We start from the raw sequence: 19,509 nt of genomic DNA, 5'->3' as shown, positions 1-19,509 counted from the left end.
TTTGAAGTTATAATATAGCATACGTAATGTGTATTAAAAAAACCTGAAATAAGTACGTGTGTGTGTGTGTGTGTGTATACATTCATACATACATATACACACACATATATATTCAATAATATACACATATGCATATGTGTGTGGGCATATATATTTATTCCAGAAAAATTGTCTATTCCCACCAATTATTGTTGTTAGGTGCCATTGAGAAAGTTTAAACTCTTAGTAACATTGTGTATTATATAACATAATGAAAAACTGCTAGGTCCTGTAACATCTTCAAAATTATTGCTGTGTTTGAGCCTATTGTTAGCCATTCTGTCAGTCTTTATTACTGTTGTTGTTGTTGTTATGTGCTGTCGAGTCGCTTGCGCTCATAGCGACCCTATGGACAGCAGTCCTAAACTCTGCTCTATCCTGTGCTAATCACACTGCCTTTGACACACCCATCCCGATTACCACAGTCACGGAATCAATACACCTCATAGAGGGCCTTCCCCTCTGCGCCGTCCCTCCACCCTCCCAAGCATGATGTCCCTCTCCAAAGACCTGTCCTTCCTTACAACATGTCCAAAATATGTCAGATGAAGCCCCAGAATCCTTGCCTCCAAGGAGCAGCCTGGTTTAATCCTCTCCAGGTTGAATCTGTTTGTTTTCTTATCAGTTCATGGTACATTCAATACTCTTCTCCAGTACCACAGCTCAAAGGCATCAATTCTCCTTCTATCCTCCCTAGTCATTGTCCAACTCTCTGATGCATAACAAGTGATTGCAAAGACCATGGCCTGTATTCGACACACTTTAGTCTCCAGAGAGACACCATTGCTCTTCAGTACTTTGGAGAGGTCCCTAACAGCAGACTTTCCCATCACAGTATGTTTTTTTATTTCTTGGCTACTGGTGCCAAGAGTGTTGATTGTGGAGCCAAGCAGACTAAAGCTGTGAACAATCTCAATCTCTTTACCATCCATCCTGATGCTGCCAGGATGATGATGGTCCAGTGATGAAAATCTTTGTCTTCTTGATATTGAACTTCAATCCATACTGAAGGCTGCAGTCCTTGACCCTCTGCAGCAAGCGCTTCAGGTCCTCTAGGCACGCTTTCATCTTCAAACATACATCATTACACTTCATAATTTTTGAGAAGTCTTTGACAGCACACTTGTTTGAAGCAATAAGTCTCATGATTTCTTGGCTGCTGGTACCAAATGTATTGACTGTTGATCCAAGAAAGACAAACTCTTTGACAACTTCAGTCCTTTCTCTGACTATCATAATATTGTCTCTTGATCATCAGAACAGGAGAAGGAGTTAAACAACCCAAAACCCACCAAACTACTTTCCTAAGTTTACTCGCTAGTGATAATGGCAATGGTAATGACAATAGTGTTAATTTAGTGGGCACTACTTATTAGTGAGTTTACAGATTCCCCACCCCCCACATCCTTGCTTGGTGGGCAGTTGTATTTCTTTGTTCACCAATCTGTAGGGATTTTTGTCAGTCTAGGTAAGCAGTTTCCATTTAAGCTGATACACAATACAAGTTCCAAGGCAGGATCCCTAATAGAGCAAGTTTTGTCAGACACCCCCTGCACCTGTGTATCTCTGCAGAAACTTGCCTAGAATCTTAGCTGTTGATGGTGATGAAGGCAAAATGCCCTCTCCTAGCAAATGAGAGCAACTGCTCAAGACAAAGCCCTAAAGGCCCCTAGTGAGAGTAGGTTGGGTAGAGGAGAGGTCAGTCAGCTGTATACAAAGAACCACTTGGAATGGAGAATGGTGCCTCATCGAGAATACTGTCCTAGGAGTTAAGAGAATTAGTATTTTGCCCTGGTATTCTTATTACTTATGTGAACTTGATTTTTAGCTTTATTTGTTTTTATTGATGATGCAGAAGTATTTGGCTGTGTGATCATAACAAACTATGGCTAACATTGACAAGAATGGAAAGCCCAGAACATTTAATTATGCTCATTCAAATCTTACACCTATACCAAGATGAGCAACCGATTACTGCATGGTTTAAAGTTAAAAGAAAAGAATAAAGATGTGTATTAGGACTTATCCTTTCTCCATACCTAGTCAATCTGTATGTTGAACTAAGCATTTGAGAAGCTGGATTCTATGAAGAAAAGTATCAGGATCAGAGGAAGACTCATCAACAACCTACATTATGTAGATGACAAAATTTTACTTGCTGAAAATGAGAAGGACTTGAAGCACTAAATAAGATCAAAGACTATAACTTTCAGTATTCATTAAATTTCAACACTAGGAAGGGAAAAAAAAATTTCACCACCTGACCAGTAGGAAGAAAAAACCAAGAGAAACTTTAACTTTTTTTTAAAAAAAGCAATCCAAGATAATGCAGATAAAACAAATGAAGCTTTAGAGGCTTTAGAAAAACAAGAAACCACAACCCAGAATATAAGAACCAATGTTTCAAATGCTGCCAACATGTTGTAGGGACATATGAACAGAGTTGAAGAGATGAAACACAGAAATGGTGAAATAGAAGATAGGATTCTCACCATTGATCTGCTAGAACAAAAAGCAGGGTCAAAAAGGAAGGAAAAAGAAGAAAGCCTAAGAAAAATGTGGGACAATATCAAGAGGAATAGCATGCACACAACTGGAATCCCAGAACAGGAAGAAGCAAGTAATGGCACTGAGAAAGTTGTGGAAGAATTACTAGAAGAAAACTTTCCAGGTATAATGAAGAATGAGAGAATATATATTTAAGAAGCTAGGAAAACACCATATGAAATAGACCCCCAAAAGAAAAACGCTAAGGCATATAATAGTCAAATTTCCCAGAACCAAAGATAAGGAGAGAATTCTGAAAGCAGTGAGGGAGAAACAAAGAGTAATTTATAAGGGAGAGCAAATAAAATTAAGTGCCAATTTCTCAGCAGAAACCATGCAAGCAAGAAGTCAGTGGAATGATACTTATCAAATGCTCAAAGAATATAATTGTCAACCAAGAAAAATAACCCCAGCAAAACTGTCAATCAGATATGAAGGAGAGATCAAGGTATTCTCAGAAAAGCAGAACTTAAGGAAGTTTGTGGCAACAAGAGCACTGTTGCAGGTAACAATGAGAGAAATCCTTTTTATAGACACCTTTGAAAGGACCAAAGTAACCAACAACACCACCAAAAGAAAAACACAAGAAAGTGATAACAAAAAACCTTGCCTTTCCATAATTACATTGAATGTGAATGGTTTAAATGCACCACTGAAGAGTAAAAGAGTAGCAGACTGAATAAAAAAACAAAACCCAACAATATGCTCTCTGTAAGAGACACACCTGAAAAGTGAATATAAAGAAAAACTAAAAATAAAAGGGTGGGAAAAAATATACCAAGCAAATGGCAACCAGAAAAAGCAGGAATAGCAATATTAATTTCTGATAAAATACATTTCAACATAAAAACCATCAAAAAGGACAAGGAAGTTCACTAAATAATGTATAAAGGGTCAGTAGAGCAAGAGAACATAACCATAATAAATATCTATGCGCCAAATGATTGCTGTTTTTCTTTACTGTTGGGTCAAACCAACCCATAGTTGACCCTCTGGTGGGTTTTCAGAGGCAGTTAATTGCACAGGAGGAGTTTGCCCATCTTTCTCCCGCACAGTGGCTTGTGGTCTTGAATCACATGCCTTCAGCATTGCAGGACAGCATTTTGCCACTTGGCCACAAGAGCCAATAATATAGCTGCAAAATATACAAAGCAAACATTAACAGGACTGAAAAAAAAGAGACAACAGCACTAAAGTAGTAGGAGACTTCAATACACCACTCTCAAGAAAAGGTAGAACTTCCAGAAAAAAATTCAACAAAGACACTAGAGAATTAAACCACAAAATAAACTTGATTATATATATATATATATGTGTGTGTGTGTGTGTGTCTATATATATATATATATGTGTGTGTGTGTCTATATATATATGTGTGTGTGTGTATATATATCTATATATCTATATCTATATCTATATATCTATATCTATATCTATATCTATATCTATATCTATATCTATATCTATATCTACATCTATCCTAATGCGCCCCAAGAAAGCACAGTACACCTTCTTCTCCAATGTGCATCAAACATTCTCCAGAATAGATTACATTTTAGGTCACAAGGCAAGCATCAATAAATTTTAAAAAAAAACAACATAGAAATAATACAAAACATCTTTTCAGACCACAATGTTACAAAATTATAAATTAATAACAAGAGGATGGAGGGGAAATATCCAAAACATTTGGAAACTGAACAACACCTTGCTTGAACATGAGAGAGTAGTTATGTGCTGTCGAGTCGCTTGCAACTCATAGCGACCCTATATACAACAGCCCTAAACTCTTCTCTGTCTTGTGTCAATCACACTGTCTCTGACACTCCCATCACAATAGACCCAGTCACCAAATCAATCCGCCCCATAGAGGACTTTCCCCTCCTGTGCTGTCCCTCCACCCTCCCCAGTATGATGTCCTTCTCCAAGGACCAGTCTCTTCTTACAACATGTCCAATGAGTGAGTAGTAGGAGAAATAAAAAACGAAACTGAAAAGTTTCTTGAAACAAATGACAAAGAAAACACAATTTACCAAAACCTCTGCAAAACAGCCAAAGCAGCAATTAGAGGTCAATTTATAGCAACAAGCAAACATATCCAAAGGGAAGAAAAAATGGTAATTGATTCATTGACCCAACATCTCCAACAAATTGAAAAAGAACAGCAAGAAACCTGACACCCTCTTAAAAAATGGAAATTATAAAAATTAGGGCAGAAAGACATTAAGTAGAAAACAAAAAAACAATTGAAACCATCAACAATTACAGGAATTGGTTCTTTGATAAGGCTGATAAAGTCGATACACCACTAGCAAAACTAACAAAGGAAAAGAAAGAAAAGACACAAATAATCCAAGCCATAGTCTTTGTAATTATTTACTATGCAACAGAGAGCAGGATAATGACCAAGGATGACAGAAGAATTGATGCCTTTGAGTTGTGGTGCTGGAGAAAAGTACTGAACATAACATAGGTGGCCAAGAAAACAAACAGGTCTGTCCTTGACAGGGTGAAACCAAGCTGGTCCTCGGAGGCAAAGATATTCCCCCCCTTTTTTTTCTCACCTTTAAAAAAATTTTATTCTGATTTATTTATAAAGTTTGAATATTGTTTTTCACAAAAGATCCCTCCAATTTCCTTCACACCACCCACTCATTGAATTTTGAAACCCTATGAATAACACCCTACCCCCCTATCCACACCCCTCTATTTCCATCCTACCCCCCACCTTAGACCTTCATATTCTTCCTACAATAATGGTTTTATACAGTATTAGTACTTGTTGGACTAAGTTAGTTCACTCAGCATAATGCTCTCCAGTCCCTCCCAAGTTAGGTAGTAATTTATAAATCATTACTCCTGCATGCTGCATAGCATTCCATTGTATGAATGTGCCACAACTTCTCAATCCATTAATTTGTGATTGGACATCTGGGCTGTTTCCGTGTTCTTGTGATGGTGAATAAGGCAGCTACGTACATTCATGTACAAGTTTCCGTTTGAGCCTCAGTTCTCATTTTCTCAGGGTATATTCCAAGCACTGGAATAGCTGGATCATATGGAATTTCTATGTTCAGCTTTTTGACGAAGCAACAAACTGCCTTCCAGAGTGGTTGTACCACTGAACAATCCCACCAGCAATGTAAAAGAGTTTATCTCTTGCCACATCATCTCCGACATTTATTACTTGTTGTCCTGTTAAACTTTACCACTGCTACTGGAGTGAGATGGTTTTGATTTGCATCTCCCTTATTCCAGTGATTTGGAGCATTTCATTTTTCTGTTGGCCATTTGAATATCTTCCTCTGTGAAAATTCTTTGCATATCTTTTGCCCATTTTGTGACTGGGTTATCAGGTTTTTTTCATTCTAGAGGCCCAGGAGCATTCTGTCAAGTTTTGTTATGAGACTCTTGTCTGAGATGGTATTGCCAAATGTTTATTCCCAGTCAGTAGGTTTTCTTTTCATCATGTTGGCAAAAGTTTTTTATGAACACAGTGATTTAATCTTTAAAATCTTCCATTCATCAATTTTTATCCTCTTCAGATTATACAATTCTGCCTGTATTTGGCAGTTTCTTCATACCGTAGACTAAGTCTTCTAAGCTTGATCCCAGTTTGTCTCTTATGAACTTTATGATTTGGGGCTTTATACCTTGAGGTGATTTTTGTGTATTGTGTGAGATGTGGATCCTGTTTCAGCTTTCTGCAGGTAGCAGTCCAGTTTTGCCAGCATCATTTCTTGAAGAGATCATTTCCCCATGGAGGCAAGGATTTAGAAATTCTGTCTCACATACTTTGGGCATATAGCCAAGAGGAACCAGTCTTTAGAGAAGGACATCATGCTTGGAAGGGAAGGAGAGGAAGACCCCAGATGAGATGGATTGACTCAGTGACTGGGGTAATAGGGGTAGGTGTGTCAGAGACGATAAGGTTGGCATAGGATAGAACAGGGTTCACTAAGAGTCATAATTGACTCAATGGCATGTAACAACATCAACAACAAATCCAAATTAGTTTCTGAGAAGAATCTGACCACAGATTCTTTCGACGACAAGCACTCTTATCCCAAATCTGTCATAATATCGCCATGTAATCTCGCTCAAGTCCCCCATGATCTGTGAACCTGAGGTCTTCATCTGTGCAGTGAGCAACTGAATCTGATAGACACATAACCCCAGAGTTTACCTCTTCCTGTAAGGGTCTAAGGCATTGGTTTTATCTTGGCATTCCAGTTTTTTCCAATTGCCGTGAAGTGACCTGACCAGGACACCTTCAGCATCATTACTAACAGATTTTTACCCAGCTGCATAAAACAACAGCAACATTGTTGGCCTAATGTATAACATTTTCTGTAGCTCTGTGCAATCACCATAGTAAATACAAGCTAAATCTGGGCTTGATCTAAGTAGTGTGCATAATTATGTCATTTAATCCAGATACCTGCTTGTTAAATTGGTCTTTCTTTTTTTTCTTTCTGAAAGAAGGAGGAAACTGAGGCTTTCCCATCTCCACACTAAGGTGAGAGGAGGAGCCAGGCTGACCGGAAGCTGTGCTCCACAGCCCACTTAGTGCATCCCCAAAGCTGGACAGAAGGGATCACATAGGTAAAGGTCCTGAAACGAGTGGGGAACATCCTCAGAACCAGTGTAGAAAAACTCTTCCAGAAGATGCTCCCAGGTTCTATGTCCTCCTGAATCCCAGAAAGACTGGGATGCTCGAGAAAAATATGACTCCTCTGTGGATGAAAAAACACCGAAGGTGACAGCCTTTCTGAGTGTTGGGTCACTTCCTGGACATGAGGGCCAGGACTCTCCTGCCATACCTAAGCTGCAGCAGACTGTTCTCCTTCCTCCACGGGCTGGGACAGGCACATGGGACAGACACATCTTAAAGGGATTGGGAGAGCACTTGGAACTGGTCCTTCCCTGGGCTGGGCTTCAGGGTCTTGTCAGGCCTGGCTCTGGTCTCTAAGCGGTCACACCACCACATACTGCATTTAGACTCACACCTACAAGGGAGGTCCAGGGCGACATGGAATGTCAACAAGTCTTACCCGCAAGTGCTCTGTTCACATCCTACTTCTGATTTCCACCTCCTTTTCTTTCAACCTATGGGCTAAAAATTTACAATGGAAAGTCCCAAAAGATGTGTTCCACCTAACTTTCTTGATGAGCCAGTCGGGAATTTGTACCTCATTTATGAAAGTATCGGCATAGAATGGATTTGGGGTTATGTTGAGACATTTCTTTCCTTTTGTACTTTTTGTGCCTTTTCCAGGTGGTTCTGGATCAGGCGCTAGGAAAGTACAATAGAAAACTAGGACACCGAATCTATAAAGGCAAGTCTTTCTTTACAGATGGAAATGTCACTGTCTAGGGCACATAGCTACTTCGGGGTAGTCTTGAGTTTTGAACTCCAGCCCCATGGAAGTATTCCCACACTCGCACAACTTGCTATATAATTGGAGGAGCAGGAGTAAACTCCCTCCACAAAATAATTTCCCAACTCTCAGATGGGAACAGAGGACTGCTTGTTGGTGGTTTCCCACCCACACTGGGTTCACTTCTAGTATTTTGATGCTGCTTACTTATATATGATTGTCTGGTGGTTGTGATGTTCTTTCGAGGCTGTGGGAATTCCTATAATGGAGTAGGGGAAGACGCTGTGAAGTTTAATTTCTGCATTTTTTTTAAAACCACTGTGTTCCTCTTGCATATGTGTATGTGAATGTATATGTATGTGTGTGTTGTGGGACACATTCTAGCACTTTCAGTCTTTCATTTTCACATAGGGTAACTGTGTACCCTCTGTGTACTTTGAAGAGGGTCAAATGGCAGAGATGTAGGAGAGTAGGCTGTGCATGGGGAAGGGACACTGCCTGAGTGGAGGCCTAATGGGGCACTGTGCACGATAGAGGGGGTGGGCTGTTGCTGCCCACTGGGGAAGGGACAGAAGTCTGGTCAAAGAAGGCTGGGAAAGAAGACAACCCAGAAAACGATGAATCTCAAAGGCTACTAACGGTAGTGTTAATGTCATTTAAACAATTTGGGGAGCATTCAGCAGGCTTTGCCCTTCTGTGGAGGGAATGTCATGGTGGTAGACTCAGGGCCTTCTGCTTCCCGAGGTGTGCAGAGTGTTCCTGCTTCAGCTGTGCGACTCCAGAGCTGTCTCCGGCAAGCAGGCTCTGCGCTGAGTGTGGCCGGTTTTCTCCTTAGCATTTTCTATGCCCACTGCCTCATCCTTGACTTTTTGTCAGAGAAGCTGGAACTAACCTGCTGCACTGCCTAAGACTGAATTAGTCTCCAAAGGGAAGTCCTGGGACGTAGGCACAGGGGTAGCCTGGTAACAGGACTGCCACTGCCTATTCTGTCACAGGGCCACCCCCACCACAAGTCATGTAGGGCAGAGGGTCCCAGGCCCCCTGGGCCGCAGAGCTGGCGACAGTCCAGGCAGGGTGGGGCCAGCAGCTGCAGTTGAGTCACATTTCTAACTCATTTTTCTTTAGAGTTATGAGTTGTACAGATTATATCTCTCTTTTGTTTTGACCTTCCATGAGGCAGCAGCTGATGAGGAATAGGAAAGGGTGAGGGGGTTGGAGACAGTGTTTCCTGAGAGAGCAGAGAGTGGCTGGTTCTTCTTTTGGACCATTTTGCAACTTCCTGTGATTTTTGAGCAAGGACAGGTGTAATCCCTTGTGCCCTGAGGTATGTAGACTCTAACATAATGCTGATGGTCTGCAAATGTTCTAGAAGTTAACCCTGGCTTAACATAGCTCTCCATAATTGGGAAGGAGATGAGACTATGAAATAGACATAGGTCTGAACCTCCCATTCCTTAGGCCAGCCATTCAACAGGTAACTTTTGAACACCTACTCTGTACTCACCACATTCTGGCTCATGTTTCTTTCATTGCTGTTTGTTGCCATTGAGTCAACCCAATGACACCTGCGGGGCCAGTCCCATGGACAACAGGGGAAAACACTGCCTGGCCCTATTACATTTGCATGAATGTCAGTGTACTTGAGTATGGAAACTTCACTGAAATTTGCCCAACATGAATAGTTCTGCTAGTATTGAAATTCCAGTGGTACAGTTTCCAGCATCTCAACACCACCTAAGCCATCACAATGCCAGAGGCTGACAGGTGGGGTCTGTCCTTGCTCCAGGGCTTTCCTCTTTGAATCTCAGCAGTGACAATTTGGACCCTGTCAGTGCGTGAGTAGACTGGCAATAAATACTGGAGGCAAATTCAAATGTACTTACGCGAACAATCTTTTCTTCAAGTAATTCTGGGTTCTTTCCAAATTTGCCAACACCCTCAAGGGTTTGGGAGGAGGCAGGGAAAGCTGTCAAGATGGAGGAGTGGAGGCCCTGTGGAAATGAAGTAGACCCTTTCAAAACCCAAGGGACTGCAAACCAATAAAAATATTCTAAAGGCGGGGGTGTGGGGTGTGGGGGACAACTAAGGGAGAGTCAGGTGTCTGGGCATGACCAGAGAAGAAAAGTGAGTGGAGTGCAATTTGAGGATTGATGCTTGCTGGTCTTTCTATAAGCCAACCATGGTCTCCCAGCTTCACATGGGGCACCCCTTCGTGCCTCAGGTCTTGGTGCAGGCATCGTCTTCTCTGCTCATCACCCCATGGCTGATTCCGACTCCCAGAAGCCCCATGTGTGCTATGACAGAATGGCGCTTTATGCATAGGGTTTTCTGGGGCAGATTTTTTGGAAAAGATAGTTAGGCCTTTTTTCTTAGGTTCCTCTAAGTGGACTCAAACCTGCAATATTTTAGTTAACAGCTAGCAGAGTGCTTAGCTGTTTGCACCATCCATGGTCACCCCATCCGAGTAAACTCTCCATTAAATATTCCATCTCTACAACCCCTCCAGAGCCTCCGAGGATACTGGGGCTTTCAGTTCCTTGAGTCCTTGTAGCCTTTGATTAGTGCTGATCTAGCCTGGTGATCAGACCTTAGCCTGGAATTGTCCCCAGAAAGCCATTAACTGGGGGCTCTAGGCATGTGACCAGGGCTTGGTGGACACCTCAAAGACTGCTCTACCCCTAAGAGCTCTCTTGTCTGGCACTAGTAGACACATGGCTACAGGCATGTGACAGGCATGAGGTGGGAATAGAACATGCGACGCCAGAACCCAAGGTCCTAAAACCAGCTGGGCCTCATGGCTCCATGCCTCTTTAGCTACTCAGTACTGCCATTACTCAGAACTAAAGAGATTCCTCTTTGAATTATAATGCTGGCAAAGAATATTTAATGTACCATGGGCTGCCAAAAGAACTAACAAATTTGTCTTAGAACATAGAATGGTGAGGCTTTGTCTTACACATGTAGATTGTGTTATCAGTATGTGGAAAAGGATCTCATGCTTGGAAAGGTGGAGAGTCAGCAAAAGAAAGATTCTCAGCAAGCTGGATTAGCCTGGTGACAACAACAGCAGAGTTTAGCATGGCAAGGGCTGTGAAGATGGCACAGACTGGGCAGGAGTTTGTTCTGTCACACATGAGGTTACTAGGGGTTTGAGGGGACTCAATGGAACCTAACAACAATAGCATTCCTGAAATTAACATTTCTGAAAGACCTGACTTTATACCAAGAAATCTTCCATTGTTTCCCTACCACCTTCACCATCATCAATATTATTATCTTATTTTCTCCATGTGCTAATAAGAACACCTCTGACTCCAGTCCTGTCTTGTTCTATGGACTGCTCTAAGGTCTCAGCAGCAGGAGTGGCATCCACTTCCTAAACAACATGCTTCTGGAAACTCTATGAACTTAGAGAAATGATGATAGTTATAGAAAGTCTTCAGGCCTTTTTTTTTAATAGCATTCCGTTTATTACAAATATTTAGTATTGGCTTCCCATATTTCCCCCTTTTGTTTTTATCATAATTATGTTATCATCTAGATGAGCATCCTTTATACACAAACAAATAAAACAAATTAAACATAATAAACTCAAATACTTTCACAAATCTCCATATGATCAGAAGGATTCAGGTTGAATATTCCTTGAAAGTCTGTTTTAATTGTCCCATTGCCACAGTGCTTGTCAAAACCAGTTCTGATTAATCTCCTTTGTCAGTGTGTCCTTTGCTATTCCCTATCACTCCTCCCTGAGAGAGACTTCACCCTGATTCATAAGGAAAAGGGGACAGCGTATTCTCTTAGCTACTTCCTGCTGAACTTCAGGCCTTTTGTTCATAGGGTTGCTATGAGTCGTGCTTGACTTGATGGCAATCAACAACAACAACAACAACAACAACAACGTCTTAGAGTGCTGGCTAAAGAGAATCACATTAAATTTCCCAAACATCTGGCACAGTCATACCTCAGGATCTTTGCACTGCTGCTATCTGCTTGGACCATCCCTTCATTCCCCATGCAGTTAACTCCCCTTCACCCAGAGGAGCCTGAGGGAAATGTCCTTGTGTTGTCCTTCACAGGACTCCATCTACCACAGGACCAATTATCTTGTTTCTGTTTTCCCTATTATGTTGTTGTGTTGTTAGGTGCCATCAAGTCACCTTCAACTCATAGCGACACGATGTACAGCAGCTCTGAAGCCTGACCTGTCCTGAGCCAGTCTCACTGATTCCAACAAATGAACCCCTATTGTCTTAACTACTGTATCAATCCATCTCACCAGGGCCTTCCTTTCCTGTGCTGTCCCTCCACCCTTCCAAGCATGATGTCATTCTCCAAGGACTGGTACCTCCTGGCCATGTGCCCAAAGTATGTGAGACAGAGCTCCAAAATCCTAGCCTCCAAAGACAGCCCTATTTATTTATTTGGTGGTTCATGGTATGTTCAAAACTCTTTTCCAGCACTACAACTCAAAGGCATCAATTCTTTTGTCATCCTTAATCATTGTCCAGCTCTCTGATGGATAGCAAGTAACTTCAAAGACCATGGCCTGGATTAGGTGCACCTTAGTCTCTAGACTGACATTGTTGCTTCTCAATACTCTGAAAAATGTCTTTGTATAGTCAATGAAACACAGATAGATGTCCCTCTGGTACTCTGTACTTCTGCCAAGATCCATCTGATACTCAGAAAATTCTGAGAAACCAGTTCGTTTTTGCATCGCCAGCACCTAGCACAGAACCAAGCACATTATAAACCCTGAATAAATATTAATGAATAATGAGATTTAATAAATGAATGAATAAATAAATAAATAACTTTGCAGGAAAGGGGGTGCTTGCTGGGAAGACAATATTTGCAATGAGTACAAATTGATGTAAAAGAATTATGAAGCCAGGAACTAAACGAAGAAGAGGAGTCAGTGATGGGGACTGGTGGATACAAGTTGTGGAGCTGTGGAACTGTGGGCAGTTTCATATCTGAAGCAGTGAGTGGGTTTTCAGGATGTGGCAGAATGGAACTGGAAAGACAGGACCCAAAACAAGGGACAGTGTCTGCTGTAGTCTGACTATCTAGGGATCTGACTCTGCCCAGTACAGAATGGGGCAGGATGCTATGAGGACGGTGGAGAGAAGTGAGCTGTGTCCAGGAGAGGGGAGCCTGCGGAGGAAGTGGCAAATGGTCCAGGTGAGAGGTTGTGAGCCTGTGGTCCAGAGCAGGGCAAGGGCAGGCAGTAGGGAGGAGACATTTCTATGGCAGTGACTGATGCCTGAGGGGAAGCGAGGGCTGTGGGAGAGGAGCAGAGGAGGGTGATGGTGTGATTTCTGTCTTCAGTTCCTAGTGGATCTTTCACTATGGTGACAGGCCTGAGGTTTGAAGGTGGAAAAGAAATTGAGTTTTATATTGGATGTGACCAGCAGAATTTTGGCGAGCTTTTGGGGGGACTCATTCAAAGTGGACTGGGAGGGGAAAATAGAGTCAGCAGCATATTGGGCCAGGCCTCAGTATCTTCTAGAATTCAGTGGATAAATTTTCAAACTTTTCTGACTCAGTGTAAAATTTAGCTTCTATTAAAACCCACCACTGCTTCCTGGGTGAAAGATAAGGCAGTGTGACTCTGTAGATTTACAGCTTCGGAAACCTGAATGGTGGGGCCATTCTACTCGCTCCTATAGGGTCTCTATGAGTTAAATTTGACTTGAAGACATTCAGTAGAATATTTAAAAATCTATTAGACACAAGGTAATAAATATGCACACCTATCACTCCCTAATTATCTTACTATAATTTATATTTCTTTGTTATTATATTTATTATATGAGTATACTATACTATACTATGCTATGCTATGCTATGCTATACTATACTATACTATACTATAACATACTAGCAGTCCATGGTATGGTCAAAACTCTTCTCCAGCACAGCAACTCAAAGGCATTGATTTTTCTTCTGTCCTCTTTAGTCATTGTCCATCTCTTTGATGGATATAGCAAGTAATTGCGAAGACCATGGCCTGGATCAAGTGCGTCTTAGTTTCTAGACTGTCATCATTGCTTCTCAGTACTCTGGAAAGGCCCCTGACAGCATATTTTCCCAGCGCAATTCATCTTTTGATTTCCTGACTGCTGGTGCCAAGAGTGTTGATTGTGAAACTGAGCAAGCTGAAATTGTTAACAACCTGAATCTCTTCTCCATCCATCATGACGTTGCCAATTGGCCCAGTGGTGAGAATCTTTGTCTTCTTGATGTTAAGCTTCAATTCATATTGAAGACTAAAATCCTTGACCTTCTACAGTAAGTGCTTCAGGTCCTTTTTAGTTTCAGCAAGCAAGGTGTGTCATCTACATAATGTAAATTGTTGTTGAGTCTTTCTCCAATCCTGATGTCACATTCCTCCTCTTAAAGCCCAACCTCTTGAATGATCTTTTCTGCATATAGATTGAAAAGGTGTGGAGACAGGATGTATCCCTGATGCATTCCTTTCCTAATTTTGAAACATGCAGTATTTTCTGCTCTGTTCTGATGACTGCTTCCTGGTCTGAGTATAGATTTCACATGAGCACAATCAAGTGTTCTGGGATCCCCATTCTCCTCAAGGTTAGCCACAATTTGTTGTGATCTACACAAATGCCTTTGCATAGTCAATGAAACACAGATAGACATTCCTCTGGTACTCTTTGCTTTCTGCCAAGATCCAGCTGACACTGGCGATAATGTCTGTAGTGCCACACCTCTTCTCAACCCAGTTTGTATTTTTGGTAGTTCTCTGTCAACATACTGATTCAGTTATTTTTGGATCATTTTAGCAGGATTTTGCTGGCGTGTGATATTGTTTGATAATTTCCACACTTTGTTGAATCACCTTTTAGTGGGATGGGAACAACTATAGAGCTCTTCCAGTCAGTTGGCCAAATGCTTGTCTTCCAGATTTCTTGGCACACCCTAGTGAGCACATCCAGGGCAGCATCTGTTTGTTGAAAAATGCCAATTGGTATGCCATCAATTCCTGGGGCCTTATTTTTGCCAATTCCTCAAGCAGCCCACACTTCCTCTTTTATCACAATTACCTCTTAATCATATGTTGTTTTTTGAAATTCTTCTGTGTTAGCCAATTCTTTTTGGTACAGTGATTCTACATACGTCTTTGTTCTTCCTGGATCATTCAACATTCTTCCCTAGCATCCTTAAGCATTGCAACTCATTGCTTGAATTTATTCTTTAGTTCAGCTTAAGAAATGTTGAGCGAGTTCAGCCCTTTTCATTTTCTGACTCCAGCTCCTTGCACATTTCATTATAATTCTTTGCTTTGTCTTCCTGACCTGCCCTTTGAAATTTTCTATTGAGCACCTTAGCTTCTTAAGTTCTTCCCTTTGCTTTGGCATCTTGGCACTCTAGTGCAATATTTAAAGTCTCTTCTGACATCTGTTTTGGTCTTTTAAAAAAGTGTAACAGATATGTTTTCTATGCTTTCTGGGTTCCTTCTTTTTTCTCCCTTAAAAATAAAAAAAAATCATTATTAGGGGAATATGTGAAAGAAAAGCCAAATTTAGAAAAAATTCTTAAAAAAATTGCTGTGCATTATACAGAACACCCAATGCAAAAAGCATTTGTTTTAATAAATTACTTGAGTGATGCAGAAAAAATAATTGCCATGAACACTGTTCTACTCTGACGAGAGGTGACCATGACTTGACGGAAGTGACCCATTTTGAAGGGGACCTGGTGAGGTAAAGTAAGCAGAGCTATGTCTAGATCACACAACACCTTATGGAGAAAGATGGTGTGTCCCTTGCTTTGAGGCAGATGCAGCCTTCATCCAAGCACACTGGGTTAGCGAGGGGAAAGGCTGGCCTTTGACAGGCCCCAGAGTGCACTATATGTAGTGAACAACTTGCACAGCTGTACACTGAACCCTGAGAGGGTGGGCTAGCATTTTTTTAGAAATTGACTGCAAAGAGAAGACAGAAGTAGTTATTCACCAAACAGGATGCAAGAGCATGTGAGGATTATCTGTTTTAAGGTGAGTGGATGAGGTTCCTACCTGTTGCTTTTGATGAGGGAAGGAAAGTGAGAGTTTGAGATTCAGAAAACAGAGATGCAGGGTAGGAAGGTCTGAAGCAAGAAGCTCGTGGAAGCCCCAGCAGGAGGGGGATGGCTTGAATAGGCTGCAAGGGCATGGAAAGGCTGAGAGAGAGCAAGGCTTGTCTGTGGGCCGAAGGCCAGAGGAAGATGCTGAAGAAAATTAACTCAGAATTTCTGTGATGGGCATGAAAGAGGACACTGAGCAAAGAGCCTCAGGACCAGCTCAGCCCACTGATGACTAGCAACTCCAGTGCCCAGCATGGATGACATGCAGATTGCCTGAACAGAGAGCCCAGCGTGAGCAGGCCGGCCGGGGAAAGTCATAGTACAGGGCCTTCGTTTACTCGTTATTTTCCTTTTAACTGCGGAAAAATTTAAAACAAATTCAAACATAGTGAAAAATTAAATTAACTTCCTATTTCCTATTGTACAGTGGTTTATTTTGCTAGTCTCATTTTGTATAGTTTCCTTGATTACATTTGAAAATACCTTATTTTTTCCATTTAAAAAAATTCTCTTTAGAAATAATTTCAAGCTTCCAGAAAGAAAGATATAAAAGCAAATTAATTTTCAAAGCAACTTATTACTTATTATGGAATATATTCACATAATGTTTATATAAGAAACCATCATTCGATAACATTTAAGCTAGTCATATCAAAGACCAGACCAGACAATTCTAATAAGAGTCTGAGCCTGATCAAAATAGCCCAAAGCTAACTTAATTCACAACCCAAATTTTGAAAATACCATCTTAGTCCTCCCCAGGTTCCCTACAAGAAGGAACTCCCCCAGACTGCCTGAATGCCATTTCGATCCTGTCCCTGCTGTGTGGCCAGGTCACTTGGTGTCCCTCTCAGACCACGTGTAATAAAGGCCTATTTGTTTCTCGGGAAGGGAAAAAAAAAAAAAAGAAATTAAAGAAACCATCATCCATGACTCCACAGGCCAAAAGTAGCCCTGACATTATGCTGGTCTATTTACTTCTAGTCTTTTTTTCTGTACTTACACTCTTTCTTTGTACTTATATACCTCTCTTTCTCTCTCTCAGACCCATAGCCACATACTTATTTGATTTTCATTTCATCATTCATATTGTTGTTGTAGTTGTTATGTGCCGTCGAGTCGTTTGCGACTCATAGCGACCCTATGTACAACAGCCCTAAACCGTGCTCTATCCTGTGCCAATCTCATTGCCTCTGACACACCCATCCCGATTACCCCAGTCACTGAATCAACCCACCTCATAGAGGGTCTTCCCCTCCTGCGCTGTCCCTCTACTCTACCCAGCATGATGTCCCTCTCTAAAGACCTGTTTCTCCTTACAACATGTCCAAAGTATGTCAGACGAAGCCCCAGAATCCTTGCCTCCAAGGAGCAGCCTGGTTTAGCCCTCTCTAGGATGAATCTGTTTGTTTTCTTGGAAGTCCATAGTACATTCAATACTCTTCTCCAGCACCACAGATCAAAGGCGTCAATTCTCCTTTGTTTTATAACATGAATTACAACTGATCAATGACATTTATCACATCTCATCAAATCCTCAATGTATCTTGTCTTTCCCTTCACCTTACACACAAACACATGCATGCACACACACTTTGTATACATTTTTTTTCTTTCTATAAAGTTTATTTTTATTTTATAGTCCCCAGATGAGAAGGATTGACACTGTAACTGGGATGAAAAGGGTAAGTGTGTCAGACACAGTGAGATAGGCTCAGGATAGGGTAGGGTTCAGAGCTCTTGTGCACAGGATTGCTGTGAATCACAGATGACTTGATGGTGCATAACAACAACAGCATGGTTTACATACAGAATTCATATGCATTATGTTTCATTCATATTCATTGTATTTCACATATTCCATCTTTTAAAATTTTCTCTGTTATTATTACTTTTACTGAAAATTTACAGAGACTTTGAATTTCCATTCATTCATTGTTGCACTTTTCTCCCTGTCCCCCTCCCCCCCAATTCACTCTTCTCTTTGAAAAGTAAAAGAAAAATTCTTTCATTGTTATGCAATCCCTCCCCCCAGGTCCACTCCACTATGCAGCCTTTGTTCTGAACTCCTGTCATGACAATAATACCTAATCACATATAACTTTTAAATAGTGTTCTCCCTCATCTGTTTCAATGCAGTATACATTATTTATCTTATCTTTCTCAGTCTCCCCCCCCCAACCCCGATGTCAATCCTGTTTTACAACAATGGCACTATACAATATTTGTCCCTGTGTGACTCACCCATTTTGAATAATATTGCATGAGTTCCTTGTTTTTCAATGCAGCATAGTATTCCATTATGTGAATATCTCAGAGTTTCTCTATCCATCGTTTGTTGATGGGCACTTGGGTTGTTTCCAACTCCTTGCTATTTTGAACAAAGCCACGATAAACATGGGTGTGCATATACCTGCTTGGATGTCAGTTATGGTCTCTTTGGGGTTTATTCCCAGTAGTGGAATTGTTGGGTCAAATGGTATCTCTATTTGCAATTTTTTGAGAAAGCGCCATACTGCCTTCCACATTGGTTGCACCATTTTACACTCCCACCAACAGTGAATAAGGGTTTCCATTTCTCCACAACCTCGCCAGCATTTGTTGCTTGGTGTTCTGTTAAATTTTACTATTCTTACTGGCATGAGATGGTATCTCATTGTTGTTTTAATTTGCATCTCTCTTAGAGCTAGGGATTTTGAACATTTCTTCTTGTGTCTGTTCACCATCTGAATGTCTTCTTTGTTCATATCCTGTACCCATTTTTCCATTGTCTTGTTTACCTTTATCTTGTTGTGGTGCTCAAGTATTTTATAAATTCCAGATATAAGTCCTGTATCTGACCTGTTATTCTGACATGTCATTGCCAACTACTTTTTTCCCAATCTGTGGCTTCCCTTTTTACCCTGTTGGAGAAGTTTTTGAATGTGCATAGGGATTTGATTTTTAGAAGGTCCCATTCATCTATTTTGTCTTCTCCTGGTTGTAGACACATTGTTTTTCATACCATCATTCCTATAAACATCTTATAAAATCCATCATGATTGATCTATACTCACTGTCACCTTGCTTTTCAGGTCTCCACTGAACCTTTTCTAATTCATTCACTCCTTCCCTCGACCAACCAAACTCTATGACCCCATGATTTCCCTGTCTCCGCACCCTCAGTCATCTTTTCTTCTCCTCTTCCTCCTTTGGACTTTTGTACACATCTTCCTAGTTATCCTCCTATTTTTACAATAATGGCCTTATGCCGTATTTGTCATTATGAGACTGAGTTAATTCATTCAGCATGTTTTTCAGCCTCTCTCATGTTGTTGTTGTTGTTGTTGTTATGTGCCGTCAAGTCGTTTTCAACTCATAGCGACCCTATGCACAACAGCCCTAAACCCTGCTCTATCCTGTGCCAACCGCACTGCCTCTGACACACCCATCCCGATTACCCCAGTCACCG

Source organism: Elephantulus edwardii, unplaced genomic scaffold, assembly GCF_000299155.1.
Source record: "Elephantulus edwardii isolate Elephantulus edwardi_28Jun2011 unplaced genomic scaffold, EleEdw1.0 scaffold00019, whole genome shotgun sequence".
NCBI classification, from domain to species: domain Eukaryota; kingdom Metazoa; phylum Chordata; class Mammalia; order Macroscelidea; family Macroscelididae; genus Elephantulus; species Elephantulus edwardii.
Note: the sequence above shows the minus strand (reverse complement) of the source record.